The following is a 12,924-nucleotide window of genomic DNA, read 5'->3' as shown; positions in this document are numbered from 1 at the left end:
CTTGTGAATAGTTTAAAGTTGGAATGGTGTCTCTAGCTCAAAGTATGAGGGAGCAGAAGAGGTTCAAAGTGGATGAGTTTTGAAGAGGATTTGAAGATTTTCCCATTTGCTTCCATATTAATTTTTTTTTTGAAAAAGCTGAATATTTGAAAAAGTTGAAAAGCTAAAAAGCTGAAAAGCACAAGGCTGAAAGAGCTTAAAAAGCTGAACATTTTGATAGTTGAACGGTTTCTATAGCTGAACGTATGCTGAAGTAGTAGTAGAATGAAATTTGAAAAAATCCTCATAAGGATGAATGGGAAAAAATTTTGGTTTCAGTTTTGAAAAAGCTGAATATTTGAAAGAGTTGAAAAGCTAAAAAGCTGAAAAGCACAAGGCTGAAAGAGCATAAATAGCTGAACATTTTGATAGTTGAACGGTTTCTATAGCTGAACGTATGCTGAAGTAGTAGCAGAGTGAAATTTGAGAAATTCCCCATAAGGATGAATGGGGAAAATTTTGCAGAAAAGGCTGAATATTTCCAAAAGTATAATAGATAGAAATGCCAAATTGACACGCCATCATGTCCTTAATGAGCTGAACATTTTGATAGTTGAATGGTTTCTGTAGCACAAAATTTGAAGGAGTAGAAGAGAGCCGAAAAACGTACGGAAGAAGAATAATAATAATAATAACTAGAAAAATTGTATTTCCTGCGAAAATACAGTGTGAATGCTGATTGCTGAAGTGATTTCGCAAAATCTGCTGAATGTACTGGAAACCACTTGCCTAATCCACAAAACATTCATAAAACTATGAGAATGAATAGTCAAGAATTTGCAGAAAAAGCAGAATTTTTCACAGCTGAAAAGGCAGAAAAGGTGAAAAGGAATAGGCCGAATGGGTTGGAAAAGCTGAAGATTTTGAAAGTTGAACAGTTTCTAAGGTGAATATTTTGATAGTTGAACAGTTTCTCTAGCTGAACATCAAGCTGAATATTTGAAAAGGTTGAAAAGCTGAAAAGGTTGAAAAGTTGAAAAAGGTGAAAAGCTGAAATGGTTGAAAAGCTGAAAAGGTTGAAAAGCTGAAAGTAATAGGCTGAAAGAGCTTAAAAAGCTGAACAGTTTGACAGCCAAACAGTTTCTGTAGCTGCACAGATGCTGGAGCAGTAGCAGAACCAAAGTTGAAAATGTCCCCATAAGAATGAATGGGAAAACACCTCCCAAACACCTGCAGGTTTAGAAAAAAGTGTAATGGTTATGGCCAAAATATGTATACAGTGAGTAACAGGAAACATTGCTGAACCATGTGATGTATTTTTTATTTCTGTAGAGTGAAAAATGAGGGCACAAGAGCGAGAGACAAAACCGGTACCGTCTGCTCCACTCCAGAGATTTAGGCTCAAAGTTAACACTGTGGCTTATGGGGGAGTTGCTGGAGTGCTTGTCACTCTAGGGCTTCCACAGCCAAAAGTTTAAGTCGCACATCTGAAATAAGATGGTCATATGAAAGCCAACAAGATTTCCTACATTTCTATGTATATATTGTCTATGTGAAGTAAAAGCTGTGGGACCCAAATCAAGCTGAAGAGAGTTTTTTCTAAAGTTTTTGCAGCTGCTCTCCACTCTAGCGATGATGTCACCCACTCTAGCTCACGCAATACACACCCATTATAAACCCAGAAGACAAGCTAAAAATCCTTCAAACTAAAACTGTGATAATTTCAAAACCATAAAAGATTTTCAAAAACTAAACACATGCCTAATAGTTCAAGGTCTTGTGACTATTTTAAAGTTGGAATGGTGTCTCTAGCTCAAAGTATGAGGGAGCAGAAGAGGTTGAAAGTCCATGAGTTTTGAGGAGGATTTGAAGATTTTCCCATTTGCTTCCATATTAAATTTTTTTTTTGAAAAAGCTGAATATTTGAAAAGGTTGAAAAGTTAAAAAGCTGAAAAGTACAAGGCTGAAAGAGCTTAAAAAGCTGAACATTTTGATAGTTGAACGGTTTCTATAGCTGAACGTATGCTGAAGTAGTAGCAGAATGAAATTTGAAAAAATCCCCATAAGGATGAATGGGAAAAAATGTTGGTTTAAGTTTTGAAAAAGCTGAATATTTGAAAAAGTTGAAAAGTTAAAAAGCTGAAAATTGATAGGCTGAAAGAGCATAAATAGCTGAACATTTTGATAGTTGAACGGTTTCTATAGCTGAACGTATGCTGAAGTAGTAGCAGAGCGAAATTTGAGAAATTCCCCATAAGGATGAATGGGGAAAATTTTGCAGAAAAAGCTGAATATTTCCAAAAGTATGAAAGATAGAAAAAAGAAAAATGGATGCCATAATGTCCTTAATGAGCTGAACATTTTGATAGTTGAATGGTTTCTGTAGCTCAAAATTTGAAGGAGTTGAAAAGAGCCAAAAAACGTACGGAATCATGAATAATAATAATAATAATAAATTCCAGAAGAACAATAGTGTGAATGCTTTGAAGCATTCACACTAATAATAATAATAAATTCCAGAAGAACAATAGTGTGAATGCTTTGAAGCATTCACACTAACTAGAGAAGGCAAGTCCTGAAGAACTTGCGGTTGTGAATGCACCCTGCTGAGAAGCTGACGCCAAATGCGGATTGCTGGTGTTGAAAACTTTGAATAATGTCCAGAATATATGAAATATGTTGAATATGTCAAGGTTTTTGAAGAGCTGACGCCAAATGCGGATTGCCGGCGTTGAAAACTTTGAATAATGTCCAGTATATATGAAATATGTTGAATATTTTAAGGTTTTTGAAGAGCTGACACCAAATGTGGATTGCCGGCATTGAAAACTTTGAATAATGTCCAGAATATCTAAAAACTGTGAAATAATTTAGGGTTTGTTGAAAAGCTAAGGCCAAACTGAATTGGTGGCTTGAATTTATTTGAAGTCTCGTCTGAAGACAATGAAGCTTCCTAATAGTTGGGTGAGAATGAAGGATTAAAAATAGAATATAAGCTGTGAGCCAAACAGGAGTATGAAGAGATGTTACAGTGAGAATGGATCAAATACTCTGAATGGGACTGAAACGTTAAATAAATGTCAATGTGTCAGTGATTGGGAACATTTCAATATTTAGATGGAGATTCTGGCTTGAATGAATGAAAAGATAATAGTTAAATATAGTTGAAATGTTGGGAAATATACTCTGTAATACACTGGGTGTAGTAAACTGACTCATTGATAAATCTGTCTCTCTATCTCGGTTGCCACAGTGACGGTAACCAGGGTGGTCGCGGCAACGGACTGTGGGAGTTGATTTAATAGTGATTTCTGCTGAGGTTCACCTCACATTAACATGCTTCTCCCTCCAAAACAGTAACTGCTATCACTCAAATAATGATATGGTCGAAACTATGAGAGTCTTGTCAACATTTAGTGAAATTTTTGTGTGTGTGTGGTCAAAAATGTGTCTTGTGGAGCAGTTCAGAAAAGTGGATGTGTTTGCCTGCCTCCAGATATTTTTCCTATCAATTACATGGGACTTGATGCGGCAGTTGGTCGGTGTTGCTTTCAGTTAAACGCCCACTGAGCCAAGAGTTTTTGTCCGATTGGCTCCAGAGAACCACTCTAGCGACCGGCACGAATTTTCCTACAAGCTGATGTGGTTATTTTTCTGCTGGAGTGAAAATTGTGGATGCAAGCGCGAGTTGAAGACGAGATTTTCTGAATTTTTTTGAGGTGCTCCCCACTCTGTCAGTTGGCTCCTCCACTCTGGCTCTCAACATTCCACCCCATACACACCAATGCAAAAATCTGAAAGTGCCTGAAAAGTTACCGATGTTTGAACTGCGACTGTGCAAAAAGTATGAATGCTGTGAGAAAGATGAATACAGGCTTGAATGTAGACACATAGTTGAATATTTCAAAGTTTGAATGGAGTTTCTATCTGGAAGTGTGAATGATTAGCTGAGCTTTGAAAATGCTTGAAAAAGTGTGATCCACCCAATACACACCAATGCAAAAATCTGAAACGTTACCGATGTTTGAACTGCGACTGTGCAAAAAGTATGAATGCTGTGAGAAAGATGAATACAAGATTGAAAGTAGACAAATAGTGGAATATTTCAGAGTTTGAATGGAGTTTCTATCTTGAAGTGTGAATGACTAGATGAGTTTTGAAAATGCTTGAAAAAGTGTGAAATTTGAGATTTTTTGAACATTCCGTAATCTGCTTGAATGGGAAAAAATGGCCGGAAAACGCTGAATATCTCGGAAACTATGAATGATATGAATGAGAAAAATAGACGCGGTCGATTCCCAATTGAGATGAATATTTTGGTTTTTGAATGGAGTGAATACGTTGAAAAATGTTGAAGGAGTTAAGGGCCAAACTTTCTGACCCGGAAGATATAATAATAAAAATAAAAATAAAGAATTCCGTGCGTAGAAGAACATATGTTGTGAATGCCTCCTGCATTCACAACCAATAATAAATTCCAGAAGAACAATAGTGTGAATGCTTTGAAGCATTCACACTAATAATAATAATAATAAATTCAAGAAGAACAATAGTGTGAATGCTTTGAAGCATTCACACTAATAATAACTAGAAAAATTGTATTTCCTGCGAAAATACAGTGTGAATGCTGATTGCTGAAGTGATTTTGCAAAATCTGCTGAATGTGCTAGAAAACACTTGCCTAACGCAAGCTATAGCTGAACATGAAGCTGAATATTTTGATAGTTGAACAGTTTCTCTAGCTGAACATAAAGCTGAATGTTTTGATAGTTGAACGGTTTCTCTAGCTGAACATAAAGCTGAATGTTTTGATAGTTGAACGGTTTCTATAGCTGAACATAAAGCTGAATGTTTTGATAGTTGAACGGTTTCTATAGCTGAACATAAAGCTGAATGTTTTGATAGTTGAATGGTTTCTATAGCTGAACATAAATCTGAATATTTTGATAGTTGAATGGTTTCTATAGCTGAACATAAAGCTGAATGTTTTGATAGTTGAATGGTTTCTATAGCTGAACATTAAGCTGAATGTTTTGATAGTTGAATGGTTTCTATAGCTGAACATAAATCTGAATATTTTGATAGTTGAATGGTTTCTATAGCTGAACATAAAGCTGAATGTTTTGATAGTTGAATGGTTTCTATAGCTGAACATTAAGCTGAATGTTTTGATAGTTGAATGGTTTCTATAGCTGAACATAAAGCTGAATATTTGAAAAAGCTGAAAAGGTTGAAAAGGCTGAAAAGGTTGAAAAGCTGAAAAGGTTGAAAAGCTGAAAGTAATAGGCTGAAAGAGCTTAAAAAGCTGAACAGTTTGACAGCCAAACAGTTTCTGTAGCTGCACATATGCTGGAGCAGTAGCAGAACCAAAGTTGAAAATGTCCCCATAAGAATGAATGGGAAAACACCTCCCAAACAGCTGCAGGTTTAGAAAAAAGTGCAATGGTTATGGCCAAAATATGTATACAGTGAGTAACAGGAGACATTGCTGAACCATGTGATGTGTTTTTTATTTCTGTAGAGTGAAAAATGAGGGCACAACAGCGAGAGACAAAACCGGTACCGTCTGCTCCACTCCAGAAATTTAGGCTCAAAGTTAACATTGCGGCTTATGGGGGAGTTGCTGGAGTGCTTGCCGCTCAAGGGCTTCTACAGCCAAAAGTTTAAGTCGCACATCTGAAATAAGATGATCATATGAAAGCCAACAAGATTTCCTACATTTCTATGTATATATTGTCTATGTGAAGTAAAAGCTGTGGGACCCAAATCAAGCTGAAGAGAGTTTTTTCTAAAGTTTTTGCAGCTGCTCTCCACTCTAGCGATGATGTTCCGCACTCTAGCTCACGCAATACACACCCATTATAAACCCAGAAGATGAGCTAAAAATCCTTAAAACTAAAACTGTGATAATTTCAAAACCGTAAAAGATTTTCAAAAACTGAAAATCAAGTTCAATAGTTCAAGGTCTTGTGGATAGTTTAAAGTTGGAATGGTGTCTCTAGCTCAAAGTATGAGGGAGAAGAAGAGGTTGAAAGTGGATGAGTTTTGAGGAGGATTTGAGGATTTTCCCATTTGTTTCCATGTTAAATTTTTTTTTGAAAAAGCTGAATATTTGAAAAAGTTGAAAAGCTAAAAAGCTGAAAAGAACAAGGCTGAAAGAGCTTAAAAAGCTGAACATTTTGATAGTTGAACGGTTTCTATAGCTGAACGTATGCTGAAGTAGTAGCAGAATGAAATTTGAAAAAATCCCCATAAGGATGAATGGGAAAAAATTTTGGTTTTAGTTTTGAAAAAGCTGAATATTTGAAAAAGTTGAAAAGTTAAAAAGCTGAAAATTGATAGGCTGAAAGAGCATAAATAGCTGAACATTTTGATAGTTGAACGGTTTCTATAGCTGAACGTATGCTGAAGTAGTAGCAGAGCGAAATTTGAGAAATTCCCCATAAGGATGAATGGGGAAAATTTTGCAGAAAAAGCTGAATATTTCCAAAAGTATGAAAGATAGAAAAAAGAAAAATGGATGCCATAATGTCCTTAATGAGCTGAACATTTTGATAGTTGAATGGTTTCTGTAGCTCAAAATTTGAAGGAGTTGAAAAGAGCCAAAAAACGTACGGAATCATGAATAATAATAATAACTAGAAAAATTGTATTTCCTGCGAAAATACAGTGTGAATGCTGATTGCTGAAGTGATTTCGCAAAATCTGCTGAATGTACTGGAAACCACTTGCCTAATCCACAAAACATGCATAAAACTATGAGAATGAATAGTCAAGAATTTGCAGGAAAAGCTGATTTTTTTCAGAAGCTGAAAAGGCAGAAAGGCTGAAAGAGCTTAAAAAGCTGAACAGTTTGATAGTTGAACGGTTTCTATAGCTGAACATAAAGCTGAACATTTTGATAGTTGAATGGTTTCTATAGCTGAACATGAAGCTGAACATTTTGATAGTTGAATGGTTTCTATAGCTGAACATAAAGCTGAATATTTGAAAAAGCTGAAAAGGTTGAAAAGCTGAAAAGGTTGAAAAGCTGAAAGTAATAGGTTGAAAGAGCTTAAAAAGCTGAACAGTTTGACAGCCAAACAGTTTCTGTAGCTGCACATATGCTGGACCAGTAGCAGAATGAAATTTGAAAATGTCCCCATAAGAATGAATGGGAAAACACCTCCCAAACAGCTGCAGGTTTAGAAAAAAGTGTAATGGTTATGGCCAAAATATGTATACAGTGAGTAACAGGAGACATTGCTGAACCATGTGATGTATTTTTTATTTCTGTAGAGTGAAAAATGAGGGCACAAGAGCGAGAGACAAAACCGGTACCGTCTGCTCCACTCCAGAAATTTAGGCTCAAAGTTAACATTGCGGCTTATGGGGGAGTTGCTGGAGTGCTTGTTGCTCAAGGGCTTCTACAGCCAAAAGTTTAAGTCGCACATCTGAAATAAGATGATCATATGAAAGCCAACAAGATTTCCTACATTTCTATGTATATATTGTCTATGTGAAGTAAAAGCTGTGGGACCCAAATCAAGCTGAAGAGAGTTTTTTCTAAAGTTTTTGCAGCTGCTCTCCACTCTAGCGATGATGTTCCGCACTCTAGCTCACGCAATACACACCCATTATAAACCCAGAAGATGAGCTAAAAATCCTTAAAACTAAAACTGTGATAATTTCAAAACCGTAAAAGATTTTCAAAAACTGAAAATCAAGTTCAATAGTTCAAGGTCTTGTGGATAGTTTAAAGTTGGAATGGTGTCTCTAGCTCAAAGTATGAGGGAGAAGAAGAGGTTGAAAGTGGATGAGTTTTGAGGAGGATTTGAGGATTTTCCCATTTGTTTCCATGTTAAATTTTTTTTTGAAAAAGCTGAATATTTGAAAAAGTTGAAAAGCTAAAAATCTGAAAAGAACAAGGCTGAAAGAGCTTAAAAAGCTGAACATTTTGATAGTTGAACGGTTTCTATAGCTGAACGTATGCTGAAGTAGTAGCAGAATGAAATTTGAAAAAATCCCCATAAGGATGAATGGGAAAAAATTTTGGTTTTAGTTTTGAAAAAGCTGAATATTTGAAAAAGTTGAAAAGCTGAAAAGCTTAAAAGCACAAGGCTGAAAGAGCATAAAGAGCTGAACATTTTGATAGTTGAACGGTTTCTATAGCTGAACGTATGCTGAAGTAGTAGCATAGCGAAATTTGAAAAAATCCCCATAAGGATGAATGGGGAAAATTTTGCAGAAAAAGCTGAATATTTCCAAAAGTATGAAAGATAGAAAAAAGAAAAATGGAAGCAAGAGTGTCCTTAAAAAGCTGAACATTTTGATAGTTGAATGGTTTCTATAGCTCAAAATTTGTAGGAGAAGATAGGTGCTGAAAAACGTACGGAAGAAGAATAATAACTAGAAAAATTGTATTTCCTGCGAAAATACAGTGTGAATGCTGATTGCTGAAGTGATTTTGCAAAATCTGCTGAATGTGCTAGAAAACACTTGCCTAACGCAAGCTATAGCTGAACATGAAGCTGAATATTTTGATAGTTGAATGGTTTCTATAGCTGAACATGAAGCTGAATGTTTTGATAGTTGAACGGTTTCTATAGCTGAACATAAAGCTGAATGTTTTGATAGTTGAATGGTTTCTATAGCTGAACATTAAGCTGAATGTTTTGATAGTTGAATGGTTTCTATAGCTGAACATAAATCTGAATATTTTGATAGTTGAATGGTTTCTATAGCTGAACATAAAGCTGAATGTTTTGATAGTTGAATGGTTTCTATAGCTGAACATTAAGCTGAATGTTTTGATAGTTGAATGGTTTCTATAGCTGAACATAAATCTGAATATTTTGATAGTTGAATGGTTTCTATAGCTGAACATAAAGCTGAATATTTGAAAAAGCTGAAAAGGTTGAAAAGCTGAAAAGGTTGAAAAGCTGAAAGTAATAGGCTGAAAGAGCTTAAAAAGCTGAACAGTTTGACAGCCAAACAGTTTCTGTAGCTGCACATATGCTGGAGCAGTAGCAGAACCAAAGTTGAAAATGTCCCCATAAGAATGAATGGGAAAACACCTCCCAAACAGCTGCAGGTTTAGAAAAAAGTGCAATGGTTATGGCCAAAATATGTATACAGTGAGTAACAGGAGACATTGCTGAACCATGTGATGTGTTTTTTATTTCTGTAGAGTGAAAAATGAGGGCACAACAGCGAGAGACAAAACCGGTACCGTCTGCTCCACTCCAGAAATTTAGGCTCAAAGTTAACATTGCGGCTTATGGGGGAGTTGCTGGAGTGCTTGCCGCTCAAGGGCTTCTACAGCCAAAAGTTTAAGTCGCACATCTGAAATAAGATGATCATATGAAAGCCAACAAGATTTCCTACATTTCTATGTATATATTGTCTATGTGAAGTAAAAGCTGTGGGACCCAAATCAAGCTGAAGAGAGTTTTTTCTAAAGTTTTTGCAGCTGCTCTCCACTCTAGCGATGATGTTCCGCACTCTAGCTCACGCAATACACACCCATTATAAACCCAGAAGATGAGCTAAAAATCCTTAAAACTAAAACTGTGATAATTTCAAAACCGTAAAAGATTTTCAAAAACTGAAAATCAAGTTCAATAGTTCAAGGTCTTGTGGATAGTTTAAAGTTGGAATGGTGTCTCTAGCTCAAAGTATGAGGGAGAAGAAGAGGTTGAAAGTGGATGAGTTTTGAGGAGGATTTGAGGATTTTCCCATTTGTTTCCATGTTAAATTTTTTTTTGAAAAAGCTGAATATTTGAAAAAGTTGAAAAGCTAAAAAGCTGAAAAGAACAAGGCTGAAAGAGCTTAAAAAGCTGAACATTTTGATAGTTGAACGGTTTCTATAGCTGAACGTATGCTGAAGTAGTAGCAGAATGAAATTTGAAAAAATCCCCATAAGGATGAATGGGAAAAAATTTTGGTTTTAGTTTTGAAAAAGCTGAATATTTGAAAAAGTTGAAAAGTTAAAAAGCTGAAAATTGATAGGCTGAAAGAGCATAAATAGCTGAACATTTTGATAGTTGAACGGTTTCTATAGCTGAACGTATGCTGAAGTAGTAGCAGAGCGAAATTTGAGAAATTCCCCATAAGGATGAATGGGGAAAATTTTGCAGAAAAAGCTGAATATTTCCAAAAGTATGAAAGATAGAAAAAAGAAAAATGGATGCCATAATGTCCTTAATGAGCTGAACATTTTGATAGTTGAATGGTTTCTGTAGCTCAAAATTTGAAGGAGTTGAAAAGAGCCAAAAAACGTACGGAATCATGAATAATAATAATAACTAGAAAAATTGTATTTCCTGCGAAAATACAGTGTGAATGCTGATTGCTGAAGTGACTTTGCAAAATCTGCTGAATGTGCTGCTGGAAATGCATAAAACTATGAGAATGAATGGTCAAGAATTTGCAGGAAAAGCTGATTTTTTAAAGAGCTGAAGAGGCAGAAAAGCTGAATATTGAGTAACTGTTCAACTGAAAGTTGAACAGTTACTCTAGGTGAACATGAAGCTGAAGATTTTAATAGCTGAACAGTTTCTCTAGCTGAACATGAAGCTGAATACTTGAAAAAGCTGAAAAGGCAGAAAGCTGAATATTTGAAAAGGTTGACAAGCTGAAAAGTAATAGGCTGAAAGAGCTTAAAAAGATGAACATTTTGATAATTAAACGGTTTCTATGGCTGTACATGAAGCTGAATATTTGAAAAATCTGAAAAGGTTGAAAAGCTGAAAAGTACAAGGTTGAAAGAGCTTAAAAAGCTGAACATGTTGATAGTTGAACGGTTTCTATAGCTGAAGATAAAGCTGAATATTTGAAAAAGCTGAAAAGGTTGAAAAGCTGAAAAGTAATAGGCTGAAAGAGCTTAGAAAGTTGAACAGTTTGATAGTTGGATGGTTTCTCTAGCTGAACTTAAAGCTGAATATTTGAAAAATCTGAAAAGGTTGAAAAGCTGAAAAGTACAAGGTTGAAAGAGCTTAAAAAGCTGAACATGTTGATAGTTGAACGGTTTCTATAGCTGAACATGAAGCTGAATATTTGAGAGTTGAAAAAGTTGAAAAGCTGAAAAGTAATAGGCTGAAAGAGCTTAAAAAGCTGAACAGTTTGATAGTTGAACGGTTTCTATAGCTGACTATGAAGCTGAATACTTGAAAAAGCTGAAATACAGAAAGCTGAATATTTTAAAAAGCGGAATACTTGAAAAAGCTGAAAAGGCAGAAAGGCTGAAAAGTAATAGGTTGAAAAAGCTTAAAAAGCTGAACATTTTGATAGCTGAACAGTTTCTCTAGCTGAACATGAAGCTGAATACTTGAAAAAGCTGAAAAGGCAGAAAGCTGAATATTTGAGAGCTGAAAAAGTTGAAAAGCTGAAAATTACAAGGTTGAAAGAGCTTAAAAAGCTTAAGATTTTGATAGTTGAATGGTTTCTATGGCTGAAAATAAAGCTAAATATTTGAAAAAGCTGAAAAGGTTGAAAAGCTGAACAGTTTGACAGCCAAACAGTTTCTGTAGCTGCACATATGCTGGAGCTGTAGCAGAATGAAATTTGAAAATGTCCCCATAAGAATGAATGGGAAAACACCTCCCGAACAGCTACAGGTTTAGGAAAAAGTGTAATGGTTATGGCCAAAATATGCATACAGTGAGTAACAGGAGACATTGCTGAACCATGTGATGTGTTTTTTATTTCTGTAGAGTGAAAAATGAGGGCACAAGAGCGAGAGACAAAACCGGTACCGTCTGCTCCACTCCAGAAATTTAGGCTCAAAGTTAACATTGCGGCTTATGGGGGAGTTGCTGGAGTGCTTGTTGCTCAAGGGCTTCTACAGCCAAAAGTTTAAGTCCTACATCTGAAATAAGAACATTATCTGAAAGCCAACAAGATTTCCTACATTTCTATGTATATATTGTCTATGTGAAGTAAAAGCTGTGGGACCCAAATCAAGCTGAAGACAATTTTTTAACAAGTTTTTCCAGCTGCTCTCCACTCTAGCGGTGATGTTCCGCACTCTAGCTCACGCAATACACACCCATTATAAACCCAGAAGAGGAGCTAAAAATCCTTCAAACTAAAACTGTGATAATTTCAAAACCGTAAAAGATTTTCAAAAACTGAAAAACAAGTTCAATAGTTCAAGGTCTTGTGAATAGTTTAAAGTTGGAATGGTGTCTCTAGCTCAAAGTATGAGGGAGCAGAAGAGGTTGAAAGTGGATGAGTTTTGAGGAGGATTTGAGGATTTTCCCATTTGTTTCCATGTTAAATTTTTTTTTGAAAAAGCTGAATATTTGAAAAAGTTGAAAAGCTGAAAAGCTGAAAAGCACAAGGCTGAAAGAGCATAAAGAGCTGAACATTTTGATAGTTGAACGGTTTCTATAGCTGAAAGTATGCTGAAGTAGTAGCAGAGCGAAATTTGAGAAATTCCCCATAAGGATGAATGGGGAAAATTTTGCAGAAAAAGCTGAATATTTCCAAAAGTATAAAAGATAGAAATACCAAAAATACAAGCAAGAATGTTCTTAACAAGCTGCACATTTTGATAGTTGAATGGTTTCTGTAGCTCAAAATTTGTAGGAGGAGATAGGTGCTGAAAAACGTACGGAAGCAGGAATAACTAGAAAAATTGTATTTCCTGCGAAAATACAGTGTGAATGCTGATTGCTGAAGTGATTTTGCAAAATCTGCTGAATGTGCTGGAAAACACTTGCCTCATCCACAAAACATGCATAAAACTATGAGAATGAATAGTCAAGAATTTGCAGAAAAAGCTGATTTTTTCAAAAGCTGAAAAGGCAGAAAGGCTGAAAAGTAATAGGTTGAAAGAGCTTAAAAAGCTGAAGATTTTGATAGTTGAATGGTTTCTATAGCTGAACATAAAGCTGAATATTTGAAAAAGCTGAAAAGGTTGAAAAAGCTGAAAAGGTTGAAAAAGCTGAAAAGGTTGAAAAA

Source organism: Pagrus pagrus (genome assembly GCF_965226575.1).
Source record: "Pagrus pagrus genome assembly, chromosome: 22".
In the NCBI taxonomy this organism is placed as follows: Eukaryota; Metazoa; Chordata; class Actinopteri; order Spariformes; family Sparidae; genus Pagrus; species Pagrus pagrus.
This window is presented reverse-complemented; position numbering follows the sequence as displayed.